The sequence below is a fragment of the Eumetopias jubatus genome, unplaced genomic scaffold (assembly GCF_037043125.1).
Source record: "Eumetopias jubatus isolate StellerSeaLion01/CBP00866 unplaced genomic scaffold, mEumJub1_p1.0 scaffold_5, whole genome shotgun sequence".
Classification (NCBI taxonomy): Eukaryota; Metazoa; Chordata; class Mammalia; order Carnivora; family Otariidae; genus Eumetopias; species Eumetopias jubatus.
The window spans coordinates 141,620,294-141,634,070 of NW_028274811.1; the positions used below are offsets into that span (position 1 = coordinate 141,620,294).

Sequence of the window (13,777 nt, forward strand, 5' to 3'; positions counted from 1 at the left end):
ACCAATGTTTTTATGCTATAAAAATTAAGAAGCATATATCTACAGTTAAAATTTAGATTTTTCAAGGTGATTTCCTAGTGCGAAATCCCTAGGTCAAAGTGTGTACACATATTTTAAGGCTCTTGATTCACATGTATAAACATTTCCTGGTTGTAAGGATAAAAAAAAAAGTTTGCAAAATAAAATATACTGCTTGAAAATTAACAACATACACTAACACATCAACAGCTTCAAGAAGTCCAGCAATAAAAAAAGAGACCAGTGTTGAACTTGCTCAATGAAAAAACAAACACATGTTTGACAATGGAAAGATCTTTCTCTATCCTCTAGAGCATGTACTTCTCCGTGCATGTGCTGGTGGCCTTCTTTAACTTTATGACAATTCCCTTTTTCATGCTTTAAAAGGTTCTTCTACCTTGAGATCATAAAACAATTCATCTACATTTAATTTGAACATTTAAATCTTCCATCCATTCAGAATTTATTTTGGCATCAGGAACACATTAGGTTGCCCATGTTCCTTTTCTTTAAAATGAGAAGCTGATTTTCCTGTGAGGATGTATTGACAAGGCTTCTCTCCCTTATCCGTTTATGATGCCATCCTTATTATACCTTAAATTCCCATATATAACTAAGTCTACCCTGAACTCTCTGTTCCATTACACCAAGCTCTACCATACCACACTTCTTCAGCATTTGTAAATGTGTAATATATTTTCATGACACTAAGGATATGTTACTCTCATTACTCGTTGCCAAAATTTCCCTGGATATCCTCATATGTACATGTATTCAATACTCAACAAATGAGTTCAACATACTAAGTGATTCAACATACACAATGTCATACATATGTAATTGAATTGAATTCAGTATCCACATGTGGTAGGTACTTATAGATGTCGGATTTATTCTTCCAGGTAGAGAAAGTAGAGTTTGGTCAAGTTTCAAAATTAAAATCTTATTGAGATTTCCAGTGGAATTATGTTGAATTCATTTAAGGGTGATTTTTCCATACAACATTTTCCTGTCCCTGAACAGGGTAGGATATGGAACTCACATCAAGTAACTGTGAGTAAGCTGATGAAATTAAACCAGATAATATTCACAGGGACTCACACTGCATAAAATTTTTAAATTTACTCCTCAAAACCAACACATGAAGTAGAGAATATTATTATTCCTAGTTTACAGAGAAGAAAATTAAGGCTAAGTAACTTGTATCACCCATAAATGGGGAGTAAATAACAAAAGTTACAAAATTTTTATTACACAGCTTTTTGTTTCCCCCTCTCATTCATATTAAATGCAGAGTTCAACCTCCAACTTCATTTTCCAAATGCATCCATTACCAGAATTTAGCTCTTTGTAAATCTCTGAGATTGAGTGAAATCATTCCCTAATCTCTGCACTGACCAGTTCCAACCCAGCTAAACAAAACATGAACTTCACAGTTTCCCACTTTCTACGAAATAGAATATAGCTTGCAAAAGATAATCTGAGGTCAAGGTTGGTTCTAGGATAATGCTTTCAAAAAGGGGATATAACAATATTATATTCTCCTTTAGGAATTCTTTTCCTAACATTTCTTCTTAACACATCAGTGAACCAACCTCCCCCCCTCCAAAAAAAAAAACCGAACACATTTATTAACTGACCAATTCAGCCATATTTTGGGCCAATAAAATGAAACTTACTTCTCCAATTTCATCAGTTAAAAAACCACAGGCTCTAATTTGATATTTTGACACACCAGTAAGTGAAGAATTGAAATAATTCAATGTATTGAGGTTTAAAAAGATTAAAAAGAGGTTTAATAAAATTAAATTGGTTAGGGGTAAAGAATATTTTTCCTCTACCCTTAAAATTGAGGTACAGAGGCTGAATAGCTCTAGAATTTTGTATTTCTAAGTTTATTTCACTTGGTGATCTAAAATGTTAAAAACTTTTCTGACAAAAACGGGTTATTTATAGACCTAATATTCAATAGACAACAAACCTTTTGGTTTAAAAATGTTGAAACAAATGAAAACACAGAAACCAGAACTATCTTCTGTTCCAAGTATCTTCCTCCTTCTGACATGTCTCTTCTGCTTAAAGAAGTTGTTTTTTCCCTTAACACAAAAGGCAACTAAAAGCAAATCGATAGCTAACGTTCCCATGATGTGCTTCAAGTTTTCCTAAGGAATAGCGTTATTCTTTTTTCTAAAAAGTAACTGTATCTCTCATATATTACTTTGGATTTGCACAGCTTTTGATGTCATAGTCTTTATGACTACAGCTGGAAAAATTAACCAAGAGGGCTTTTCCTTCTTAGAATCTGAACCCATTCATTGACTTAATAAACATGTTTCAATGTTTATTGTAGGGCAGTCACTGTGGTAGCCACTTGGCATACAAAGGGGGATAAAACACTGTTCCTTCCTCAAAGGAGTCAAGCAATTGCAGGGATGACACTATAGACCTATCAACTGAAAGCATGCACATAACTCATGCAGTGGGTATCTTGATTGAGCTGTAGCCTATTACTTGTCCCTGCTAAAAGATCAGACATGTCTGGGTATATTTGAAGATCTGATGGAGAGGGCCCAACTTAAGTTATATCTTTGGTTGCTGAATAGTAGAAAGTCTTAGTGGCAAATGAAATTTCATACTGTTAGAATATCAGTATAGCGCAAGAATTTATAACATACAATTTTATAAACTGATAAAATCAATGTGTACTGGTACCTTAAAAATATATTTTCTCCAGATCCAACTTTATTAAAAGTGAGCCCACAGCAGCAGGAGTCTTTTGCTTCACTCCCAGATTTACATCCTGAAAATGTTTCCCCGTTAAAAAAAAAAAAAAATCCCATTGGGCATGACTGATTCTGTATCTTGGGCAGGAACAAAACAAAACAAAACAAAAAAATGGACTTGCAACATTCTTTTGTGGCCAGAAAGCAACGGTGTTTTTATAGCCTGAAGGACAGTGCTAGAAGGACAAAGAAGATGCTTAAAGTTTTTCTGTAGAAGAAGTTGTGAAAAATCAAGCATCAAGAAGAGAATAATAATCATTAATAGTTGGAACAATGTGAGTTCATTATCAGACTTAAAAGATAAAAGTTAATATAAATTGCATTAAGTTAATATGTTATACAGAATATCATTATATACAACAGAACAGAAGCATAACAGAATGCTTAAATTTGTGCAAACTGTAATAGTAAGGGAGTGCTAATTGATGGATTCTTCATCAGTTGGCTTTTGTTGTATTTGCATAAGTCAAGTGACTACAAGGAATCCAAGTGGACAGTCTCAAAATTCAGCCCTTCCCTGATTTCTATAGGAAATCCACTCCCTTCCAAGCACTTTGTGAGTTTACTAAAGATGGACTAAGGATTTTTAGTGACACAGGAAAGTGGTGTCACCTTGGGAGCCACTACCATCCAAGATGTTAAAACATCTCCCCAGGGGTACCTGAGTGGCTCATTCAGTTGAGCATCCAACTCTTGATCTCAGCTCAGGTCTCAATCTAAGGTTTGAGAGTTCAAGCCCAGTGTTGGGCTCCATGCTGGGCATGGACCCTACTTAAAAAGCAAAACAAAAACAAACAAACAACAACAACAAAAAATCTCCCCATCTCCCCAGTTCCACCTCCACCATCTCTTCTTCAATCTCCTTCTTCAATCTCCTGGATACCTACTGTGTCTCAGCTCAGAATCTCTCCACTGTGCAGAGAAATCTGGTTTCCTGAAGCCCACATCAGAAAACTCACATGTTCAAACACATACAGTTATCTGGCAGAACAAATGTCCTTCAGTGTAGCAGGTGGCCCACCCCACCTTGGAAGGCAGCAGCAGTTATAAACAACAAAAGTTTCCTAGTTACATTTACAATGATAAACTGTACTAATATCTGCTTCCCACAATTCCTCAATCACTTCTTAACAATCACAAATAGTATCTAAATTACTTGTAGATTATTCCCTCCATAAGGGGGATTTTCTACATTTTTAAGTATATGGAATATAAAGGAACAGACTTACAGCCAAAGTGCTTTTCTCTCATTATTTGTTAATCAGCCTAACAGCCTTGGGAAGCCTGGGACTTCCTGAGGAAGTTAGTTTATCCTCAGGAAGTTATTTCCTAGTCAAAGAGGAAGTAAACAGACGTGTTAACCTGATTTTTAAGGTCAGACTGTGTCCATGACTGTAAAGGGCAAATATTTCCAGTATCAGGTTACTCTTTCTAAAATGTTTGTCCCCAACCCCTTCCATATGCCCTTTTTGCCTTTGATGAGCTCAGAAGTCAGCCTTTTAGTATAAAACACTCCAAGCATCCCAAAGAAAGGTGGTGGGCATAAAATGTCATAGAGCGCTGGCCTATTTGTCACTGACATAGTACAAAGAATGTGCAACTACTCTGTAACTAAATATTGTAGTGAAAGACTGGATGTTCAAAACACTTTGGGAATGTATTCAATGTTGTCAAGAAGGGGTCCCGTTAGGAACCTCCACTTTTCCCCACATGAACCCAGATGGATTTTTCCAAAGGCCTCACAACCTTACACGCCATGCTATCTTCCTCTCCACCCTCCCACCTTCTGTCCACACAGGAGAAGCCAAGTCCCAAGCTGCCCTGACACCTTTCCCAACTGCTCCAACCCATGCCTCTCTCCCTTCCTCTTCAGACCACTTGTCAGGACACACTCTTATACCACCCTGAATTACTACTGAACGGATTCACAGTGTTTATCGGCCCCTAGTAATTGCTAAGGTTCTGGCAGCAGCGGGTCTTGCCATAAAATCAAATTCCATCAGGAGCCAAATAGCTAACGGCAATATTGTGAAAGATGCTTGGTTAAGGCAACAGAGAATGATGGGGACTCAGGAGCTGCAGGGTAGATGCCCCACTTAAATCCATTAAATTAAACCCAAAATTAGTTTTGAAAATTCTTCAGGGAGAAGAAAACATGGCTGAGGGGTCATTCTCTGTGCTACCAATCTGTGACTGACATACATTTTGTAGTTTCCCCGTAAGTGCCTAAACAAATATATTTAAACCTAGATTTACATCCTTTAATAAATTTCCATTGAATTAGATTACTGAGATTACTGGAAAGATATCTTAGAAATGATCCAAGCCTTCACTACAAATACCCTTAGTTGTATTTAGGTGAACTAGAATGTCTATGGCTGAAATCTATCAATTATTTAATGAGTGTTTTTTGCAAATGACAGAATGGAAGTGAGAGAAACACAGAATAATTTTGCCCATGGGATTAGAATGTTAAAATCTAATGTTTTCTCTCCTAACTCTACTAAAGGCACTGACAGACGCCGAATGTCTCAATTAAGTACTACTTTAAGATGTCCTTAAACACACACACACACACACACACACACACACACACACACACACACTCATGTACAGAAACCTAATTTCCTTCTGAGACTATTAAATGACATTTTTGCCATTCTGGATGATTCATTTTGGAAGATGACTCCTTTAAGAAATTAAACTTAGTTCTTGAGTCTGAGATGGTATTTAAGGTTTCATTACACATTTTTAGGCTTACATAACAATTTTGTGGATACCAAGGTGATGAGTGTTCCACTGCTTAAACTAATCCTCAAATTCAAATTTGACTTCTTTATTAAATTGGGCACACTGAATCTATATTACGCTCAAATCACCCAGTGTAATTGGTGCAGTTTTTCAAAAGTCACCTAACTTACAATTAGGCAGTAGTTAGAAACTTGGCCATGAAGCAGTGACTTGTTAATTACCAAAACACATTAAGCTTCAACAGCTAAAGCCTTGTAAGGTTTTCCTAAATAATCCTGAAATTTTCAGAAATAGTTAAGCTTGCAATTTAATTTTTTTTAAAGATTTTATTTATTTATTTGACAGAGAGAGACACAGCGAGAGAGGGAACACAAGCAGGGGGAGTGGGAGAGGGAGAAGCAGGCCCCCTGCCGAGCAGGGAACCCGATGTGGGGCTCGATCCCAGGACCCTGGGATCATGACCTGAGCCAATGGCAGACACTTAATGACTGAGCCACCCAGGCGCCCCTGCAATTTAATTTTTAAAGGCAAAACAAATCTTTATAATCAGTCATCACCTTCTTTATATACAGAGTAAAAGCTCCTAACAGCACCTTTCTGATTTTAGGATCTCTCCCACCCATAAGGTCCCCCAAAACCACCCTTCCAGTTTGAATAAAAGTCATCTTATCACTATCTTTAAAGACACTTTTTCTATGCCATTTACTTTCTCCACTTCTGTACTTTTTATTCCTCTTCCTATGTTATATGTTTTTACTCTGTTTTCTCTTATGTCATGGATTGAGTTCCATTTGATTGTAATAGACTGCTTCGAGGCATAATTCCAGTCTTGCAAGGCACATGCTCTAAGATTGATATCTTCCACCTGTGTACATTTCCAATTAAAGAATAACTGCTTGGCTCAGTTTTAAAGTAACAAGGAGCAATGAAACTAGTCAGTACTTTTATATTACATGCACTATAGATCCTATATCATGATTAATTTAAATATCAATTTCAAACCCTAAGTCTGTCTGATGCAGTATGTTAAGGACACAGTTATGAACCTGCAAACTAACCCTTCAACAGTTTAGTAAAAAGGCATCTTGGAATATTGACATTTGCTTTCAATAACTAAGAATTTAAAGTACATTTCTAGACTATACATAGACCACATTTCCATGTATAATACTGACAATTGAGACACAATTATGGATTTTTTGAAAAGATACTTCTCATAAGGACTTTCAAAATATATTTTGATATAAACTTATAAAAATGATTAGCATGAAATTCTTAATAGTTCTACATGGCAATTACAAAACAAGCATTAAGAAAAAATCTTACTCAGAATTCAGTGCCTATAACCATCTTTGTTGCCTTTTACTAATTTTTCATGACTTTGGGCCACACTGATGCTTTCCCAGTTTCCCTACTGTCATCTACCAAGTGAAAACATGTCTACCTCCTTCTCGAGAGCAATGTGACAATGAAACAGTTGAACTCAATAATGCTCATGAGAAACTAGGATCAGCATGAAATAATATGTATCCCAAAAATGTGTGTTGAATTTGTTGGATGGTCAAAAAGGCTTTTGTTTAGGGAAATGAAATCTACCTTGAATTAAAAGCATCATCTATCTCTTCCTGAGTGACACGTGTGAATGTTGTTTGAGAAGTACGCTCAAGAAGTAGAAAGAAGGTAATACAAGGAAGACAGAATAAAACAAAGCCCGATTCCTGGGCATTTTCGAAATAACTCCATTTAGAATTGGTCTAATTGGGGCACTGAAAACATATTAACCCATGACTGTATAAATAAAGTGGTGATTTTAGGTGCCATGGAAAGAATTCTTTATATATCAACTCATTTCACTCATGGCTCAAATGAAACATTTTAAAATTAATTTCCTTCAGGGAGTTAATTAAATGGGCAGTTTCACAAAACAATATTAAGTGAATTTATTGAAAGGCTATTTTACAATCATGAGCTAACTTAAAGGTAATGTTTCCATCTCCAGGTGAGAAGCTAACCTATGTAAGCGGTTTGAGATCCTTTTGCCATTTGAAGTAGATCCTCTCCTCCCATTGGAAGTACTGCTCTATTTGAACTCAGTCTTTCTCAAACTCTTCTGAACAGCCTACCTCCTCCCTGCAACCAGCTCAAAATAGGCAGCTAGCAGGCGGACAAAACAGAATTAAAGAGCTTCACACTTAGAAGGCAACAACTTTTTTAAAGGTTATGATTTTCCTGATTTGTGCCATCTCTCACTGAAACAATACTGTGTCAAACTCCTGCTCAACAATTTATTAGGTGTGTAATATTGAGCAAATCTCTTTATTTTTCTGTGCCGCAGGGATTTCTTTGTAAAACGAGTGTATTAGATCAGAAAATTGCCAGGGCCTTTGTAGCTTGAAAAATTCTATGATTCCATATTTGGCTGGCTTGATAACAACATGTATAAGCCATCACACCTATAAATTGTGCTGTCAGTGAGTTCAATATCTGAACTTGAGCAACTGGATGAAGCTGACTTTTCATCAGCCAATTACGTTTGGCCTTTGAACGAACTGTGTCACCTTCCCCCAGCTCAAGAGAAGTCGGAGTTGTTGAGATGCCACCATTAAAACCACATCCTCATAACCCTGTTCTGAAAAAAAAGCCCAAGCTGAGCTTATTATTTCTAGGAAGCTTCTTCCTGATCCAACCCAATCCAACTGATTCTGTTTCAGTCTTTTCAGGCTGGCTGCCGTGTACTCTATTCTAACCATGGGCTGGATGTGACTTTCATAGCTGAAAGTCAAAGGCCATTCCTTCCAATACAAGGGAGAACACCCCGTGGATGAGAAAGACTGGAAAAAAGTGTAACAGAAAGAATAGCAACACAACTGGAAAGAATTAAGCTGTGGCTTACAATGCTGGAATGCAGATTTTGTTGGGAAAAATGGAATGTTTCCAGCCTTCTGCACTTGAACCCAAACCCCCTACAGTGTCAGGAAATCAGGAACTTAAACTGTCACAAGAAGTATAATGGGCTTTTAGGAAAGCCTATACCATTTATCAAGGAGAAAGCTCTGCAGGCTGCCAATTCTTTAAAAGGGGTGTGGCTTTAGATTCACAAAATTAAGATGCACAAAGATTTTGCATGAGACTTTGGATACCATTCTCTGTTGGATTAAAACTGAACTGCATCACCGTCTGTGCCCACCATGCCTAGGGGAACACCCTTATGACCCAAAGTAGATGAGTGGGAACATCCGGTAGGCAGCAAGGACATAAGTCCTCACACTTCCTAGAATGAATAAATGTGACTGAGGCCTTAACCATCAATCAGGCTTGGTTGCTAAAAACTTAAAATCCAAGCTGAGGTTAGAGCCTCTCTGGGAAAAGCTTAAAAAAAAAATAGTTTTGAGAAACTTGTGGGTCTATCATCTCTCATGTCTTCCAGAACTTTCCAGAAGAGTATGTACCTACGAGAAGTCCACGCTGACCAGATACCATGTGCGGGGCTGTGAACACTACTGGTCCAGGGACTCCTTATGATGCTTTCAGGGCAGTGCTGGCCCCGAGGCCAGAGCATCCCAGAAGAAGTTTTAGCCAGCAGCCCTGCTCTCTGTACAGTCAAGACCCATGCTCCTAAGGGGTCTTCTCACCACTGTTCAAGACTTCTTCCCAGAGGTGGGAGGCAGCATTTTCGAAAAGTAGTTTGTGCTGACTTAGATGCAGGTCTGAAGGTCATGCAGAAGCAGCAGCTTCCAATACCCATTTCCTGTGTCTACTTCAATGACTTTTAAGCAAATGTACTATGTCGTGCAACTTTTACCACGATCCAGTTTTAGAACATGACCATCTCCCTAGTCAGATCCCTGGTGTCTGTCATATGTAGTCCCCATTGCCACTGCCAGCCCCAGGTTGGCGCATGGCATGTGGGCGCACTTCTCTCCCCTCAGCTCCCATGTCCTCAGGTCAGGCGCCAGCATGCAACGCATAGGTTACTTACATGCTTCCCAGTGACAGACGACAACTCTGCCATTGGCTGTCACCTGGAGGCTGTACGCAAAAGCACATGTGCAGGTGCATGTGCACGCATGCGCATGCACACACACACGTGCCCCACAGGCCCGGGAATTGATATCATACCTTCCCTGTCCAGCCCACCACGGACAAGTCCAACTCTGCTCCCCAAGGCTTTCAACCCAACTATTATTATAGGTATGGCCACAGTTTGCAAACGCTGCAGGAAAACTGAATATTGTCCTTCACGATATATCTCATTTTTAGAAATCAGTATTACTCAAACCTTCATCCTGCCTGTGTTTCTTGAAGAGGATATTGGTAAAGTCAGAGGTGAAAAGTCCTCTTAAGAGGATCAAAGAACTGAAGAAACTAACGGTAGTCAAATCACTTCTGGAAAACCAGTTACACCACTCGCCCAACATTTTCTTAACAACCAAGGTTAAAAAAACCGTTCTAGAAACTGTGGGAAGAGAACCAGAGAAGCATTTTTTAATTGGCTCCTCTGTAGCATGTGTAAGAAACTGGTGTCCAGTTTCTGTTTCTTGGCACACAGTGGCTAGTAGGTGCTTTCTGGTAGGAGCAAACTATTGGGTTTACTGTTGGGTAAACCCACTTTGTGGAGGTCAGAGAATATGACACCCTAATCCTGAGAGGCAGACCAGGACTCTGTCACCTGTGCATTGAGAAATGAGCACTGGCTGGTGTTCCATCTTGAAAAACCAGGCTGATAGCGAGACCATTTCGCAGCAGACATCCCTGAATACATTTTTATGGAAGTAACACCCACACCTAATTTATTTTAAAATATTTTTTTAGTTCCATTGATTAAAACACAGTAGCAAAGTGGATTCATACATACAAACAGTAAAGAAAAAAAAAACACAACTTTGCAGATATGCAAAAAAATGGATAGCATCTTTCATAGAGATGGGGTTCTTCCATTTAAGAGTTGGAAAAAATATTCCCTATTAATTTAGCCCAGTTGTTAAAATTTCTGTTTCACATGAACATCATATTTTCCCATTTTTCCCTCCTGAATTTACCCTCAGAATGGTAGGAAATGCATTGTGACAAAAATGTATACAACACTGGCTGAGCCCCGCATCAAAAGAATCTTCCCAACAAGGAAAAGGCAGAATAAGATGAAAATTTTAAATCCCTATAGTGTTATTTTTTTGAAGCATAAAAAGAAGACATTTTTAGCGCATGAAGCCCCGCAGTCCCCTCCCCCAACCCTTACAACAGAGCCCATACAGTTTCGTATTTTCTGATTTTAAAAAACTTAAATCTGGAGAGGGAAACACAGAGGGATTATTTCACATACTTTTAACTTTGTTTTCACAGTCACTCCAATTAGCCAAACTATGACTATAACAAGAGTGACTAAAATCATGGTAGAAAGAAGTGATCACCTTACAAAACAAAGATTTCTGATTAGAGAGAACCATAAGTAAGTAAGTTATGTTGAAGTGATTTCCAGTTGGGCTCCTAAGAACAGAGGCCTCAAAAGCAAAAGTCTAGAATCAATTTACCTGACTTGCACGTTACCTTAACTAAATTTCCAGAATGACCTAGTGCTCATATTTGAATCAAGAGCCAGAAAATTCAAATTGGAATTCTATCTGGTGCTTCACAGCACTGAGGAGAACACCCTGATCTATTCGCATTAAACACCAGGGAATATAATCCCATTATAAAAGCTCTTTATATATCAGTCTGTTTGAAACACACCAAGTCAAAGCCAAAGAGAAGACACACAGCAGGGGCCAACCCTCATCATTCATGCACACACGGTCACGCAGATCAAGAGCAACCAAACACTGAGATGACCAACATCAGGTCATGGGTATGCTTCCCAATATTGCAAGCAGCTTCAGTTAAGCCTCAAGACAGAACGTAGAAATGTACCTCCACACACCCCGCACACTTTAAGAAAGCAGGCTCTACACAAGGTCACCTCACCTTGGGTCCTTCCATTGTAAGTGGCATCGACATCTTACACTGGACCTGCTTTCAACAACCAACTTAGAAGGAGCTCTTCTTCAGAAGAGAACTCAATTGTGTTTAACATTAAAATAAAAACTAATTCCATCATTGAGTCGGCTTTCCACTAAATAACTACCACAGAAACAGTGATTTCCACACGCAAACAAGTAGTAACACAAAAGCTTCTGGACTAGGCAGAGCAATTAATTCAAACATGTATTACTACATATAGTGAAATTCTATATCAAGAACATCAATGGAGCCGATCTTTGTCCTGAGAGGCAAGACTTTCTATGTATCCTTTAAATAATCAAACAGATCTCCTTTTCTCCTCCCACATAATGGTTAATTCAAGTTCTACAAATCACATGATTGTGACCCTCCCATTGTCAAAATCCTGAATTCCAATTTTGAAAGTTTTTGCAGGAACTTTCAACTAGAGCACAGGAATTTTACAATCATAGTGTTTTCCACACTGAAAAACAAGACAGATAACATCATGAAGGCTCCCCAAAAGTCTGCCTATTATATTTTCACGAAATAACAGCATTTGCCTAAGAATTGAGACACTCAAATCCTATGAAAACCCCTTTCTCAGAAGGTAACAGCACAGCAACGAAAAAGCAACTTGGGCACCCTCCGCCTTCTCAGTTTTAAGAATCTCATATGCTCCCACTCAGTAGAACAGAACTGAGACTCACACATTTTATTTGTCTTCCAAAAATAGCCTGCACTGTGAACACAGGGAGAGAGATAATGAAGACCAGATGCCTACCTTCACTGGTAGCCACATTCTTCTGGGCTTGGGTCGGCGTGTGATCTGTACTTGAACTCACGTCGGATGAGATGCTTGAGCTGCCTTTGCCTAGAGAAAACAGGAATGAGCAGCTTTTGAGTTTTGTAATTTCAGAACTGACCATGCCTTCCACTCTGTCCCATACCAAGCCATTATCACTGGTTTCCAAGAAAAGAGCCATAATACCAAGAAGGGAGTTTATAAGGTTTCTTGCCTCTTGCGTTACATATCTGACCCTTAAGAGTGGAACTAAAGCCCTATTACAGTATAGCTCGACTATAAACTCAGACAAGATTATAAAACATATGATAACATAATCTCATTTTGGCATACGTGTGAATAAGAAAGGACATGTGGGAAACTCATCTACAGTATTAATTTTTTATTTGCAACTATAAACTATACATTTCCCAGCACAAGACAAAAGCACATCTAAGAATGAGGCATTATCCGAGTAGTAAGGACCTGCTGGCTCCAAACAGAGGTATCACCTTAGAAACCAAATTCCCTGTTTTAATAGATTCTTCTTTAAAAACAAAAAATACTTATGTATCTAACGCAGTAGTTATCAAGTGGGGGTGCTTTTTCCCTCATGGGGGCATTTGGCAATTCCTGGTACCATTTTTAGTTGTCACAACTGGGGAGGATGTACTCCTAGAACCTAGTAGGTAGAGGCCAGGGATGCTGTCAAACATCTTACAACACACAGAACAGCTCCCACAAGAAAGAATTCTCCAGCACAAAACGTCAGTCATGCCCTAGTATAAAAAAATCTCACTTCAACTGACAGCTGAGTTTCTATTCTTCTAACTTTTAATAAGATATACAGTAATGTTTCTAAACATTCTCAAAATGTCTGCAAATATGAACCCTACTCACTGCCTAGTAAGAGAAGTATCAGTGACTGCAGTGAGCAGAGTTCTAAGATAACTCCCATGGTACCTGCTACAGATTGAATGTGTTCCCCCCAACCCCCCAATTCACCTAATCCCCAGTGGGATGGTATTAGGAGGTGGAACCTTTGGTAGGGAATTAGAGCATAAGGGGGGAGCTTTCATGAATGGCACTGGTGCCCTAACAGAAGAGACCCCTGAGAGCTCCCTGGCCCCTTCCACCATGTGAAGACATAAGAAAAAGACAGCCATCTGTGAACCAAGAAGCAGGCTCTCACCAGACACCTTGCTCTTGGACTTTTCAGCCTCCAGAACTGTAAGAATTAAATTTCTGTTGTTATAAGCCACTAGTCTATGGTATTTTTTTGTAGCCACTTGAACAGGCTAAGCTGGTGCCCATATCCTTGGTAATCTGTTCCCTCGAGTGTGGGTAGAACCTGTAACTTGCCTCTACACAATAGAATATGGCAAGAGTGAGGGGGTTTTGCAGATGCAATTAATTTCCTAATCAAGTTGACTTTCATCAAAAGGGAGGTTGTCCTGGGTGGGCCTGG

General features: G+C 38.7%; 1 protein-coding gene across 1 annotated transcript in view; it reads right to left on the reverse strand.

Moving 5' to 3' along the window:
• FBXL7 (F-box and leucine rich repeat protein 7) overlaps window positions 1-12,383 on the reverse strand; it is a 275,070-nt gene extending 262,687 nt beyond the window's left edge. Inside the window, exon 1 of the mRNA XM_028098093.2 lies at window positions 12,310-12,383. The gene's annotated coding sequence lies outside the window, so the exon portion shown is untranslated. The remainder of the gene's footprint in view (window positions 1-12,309) is intronic.
• Window positions 12,384-13,777: the final 1,394 nt, after the last annotated feature.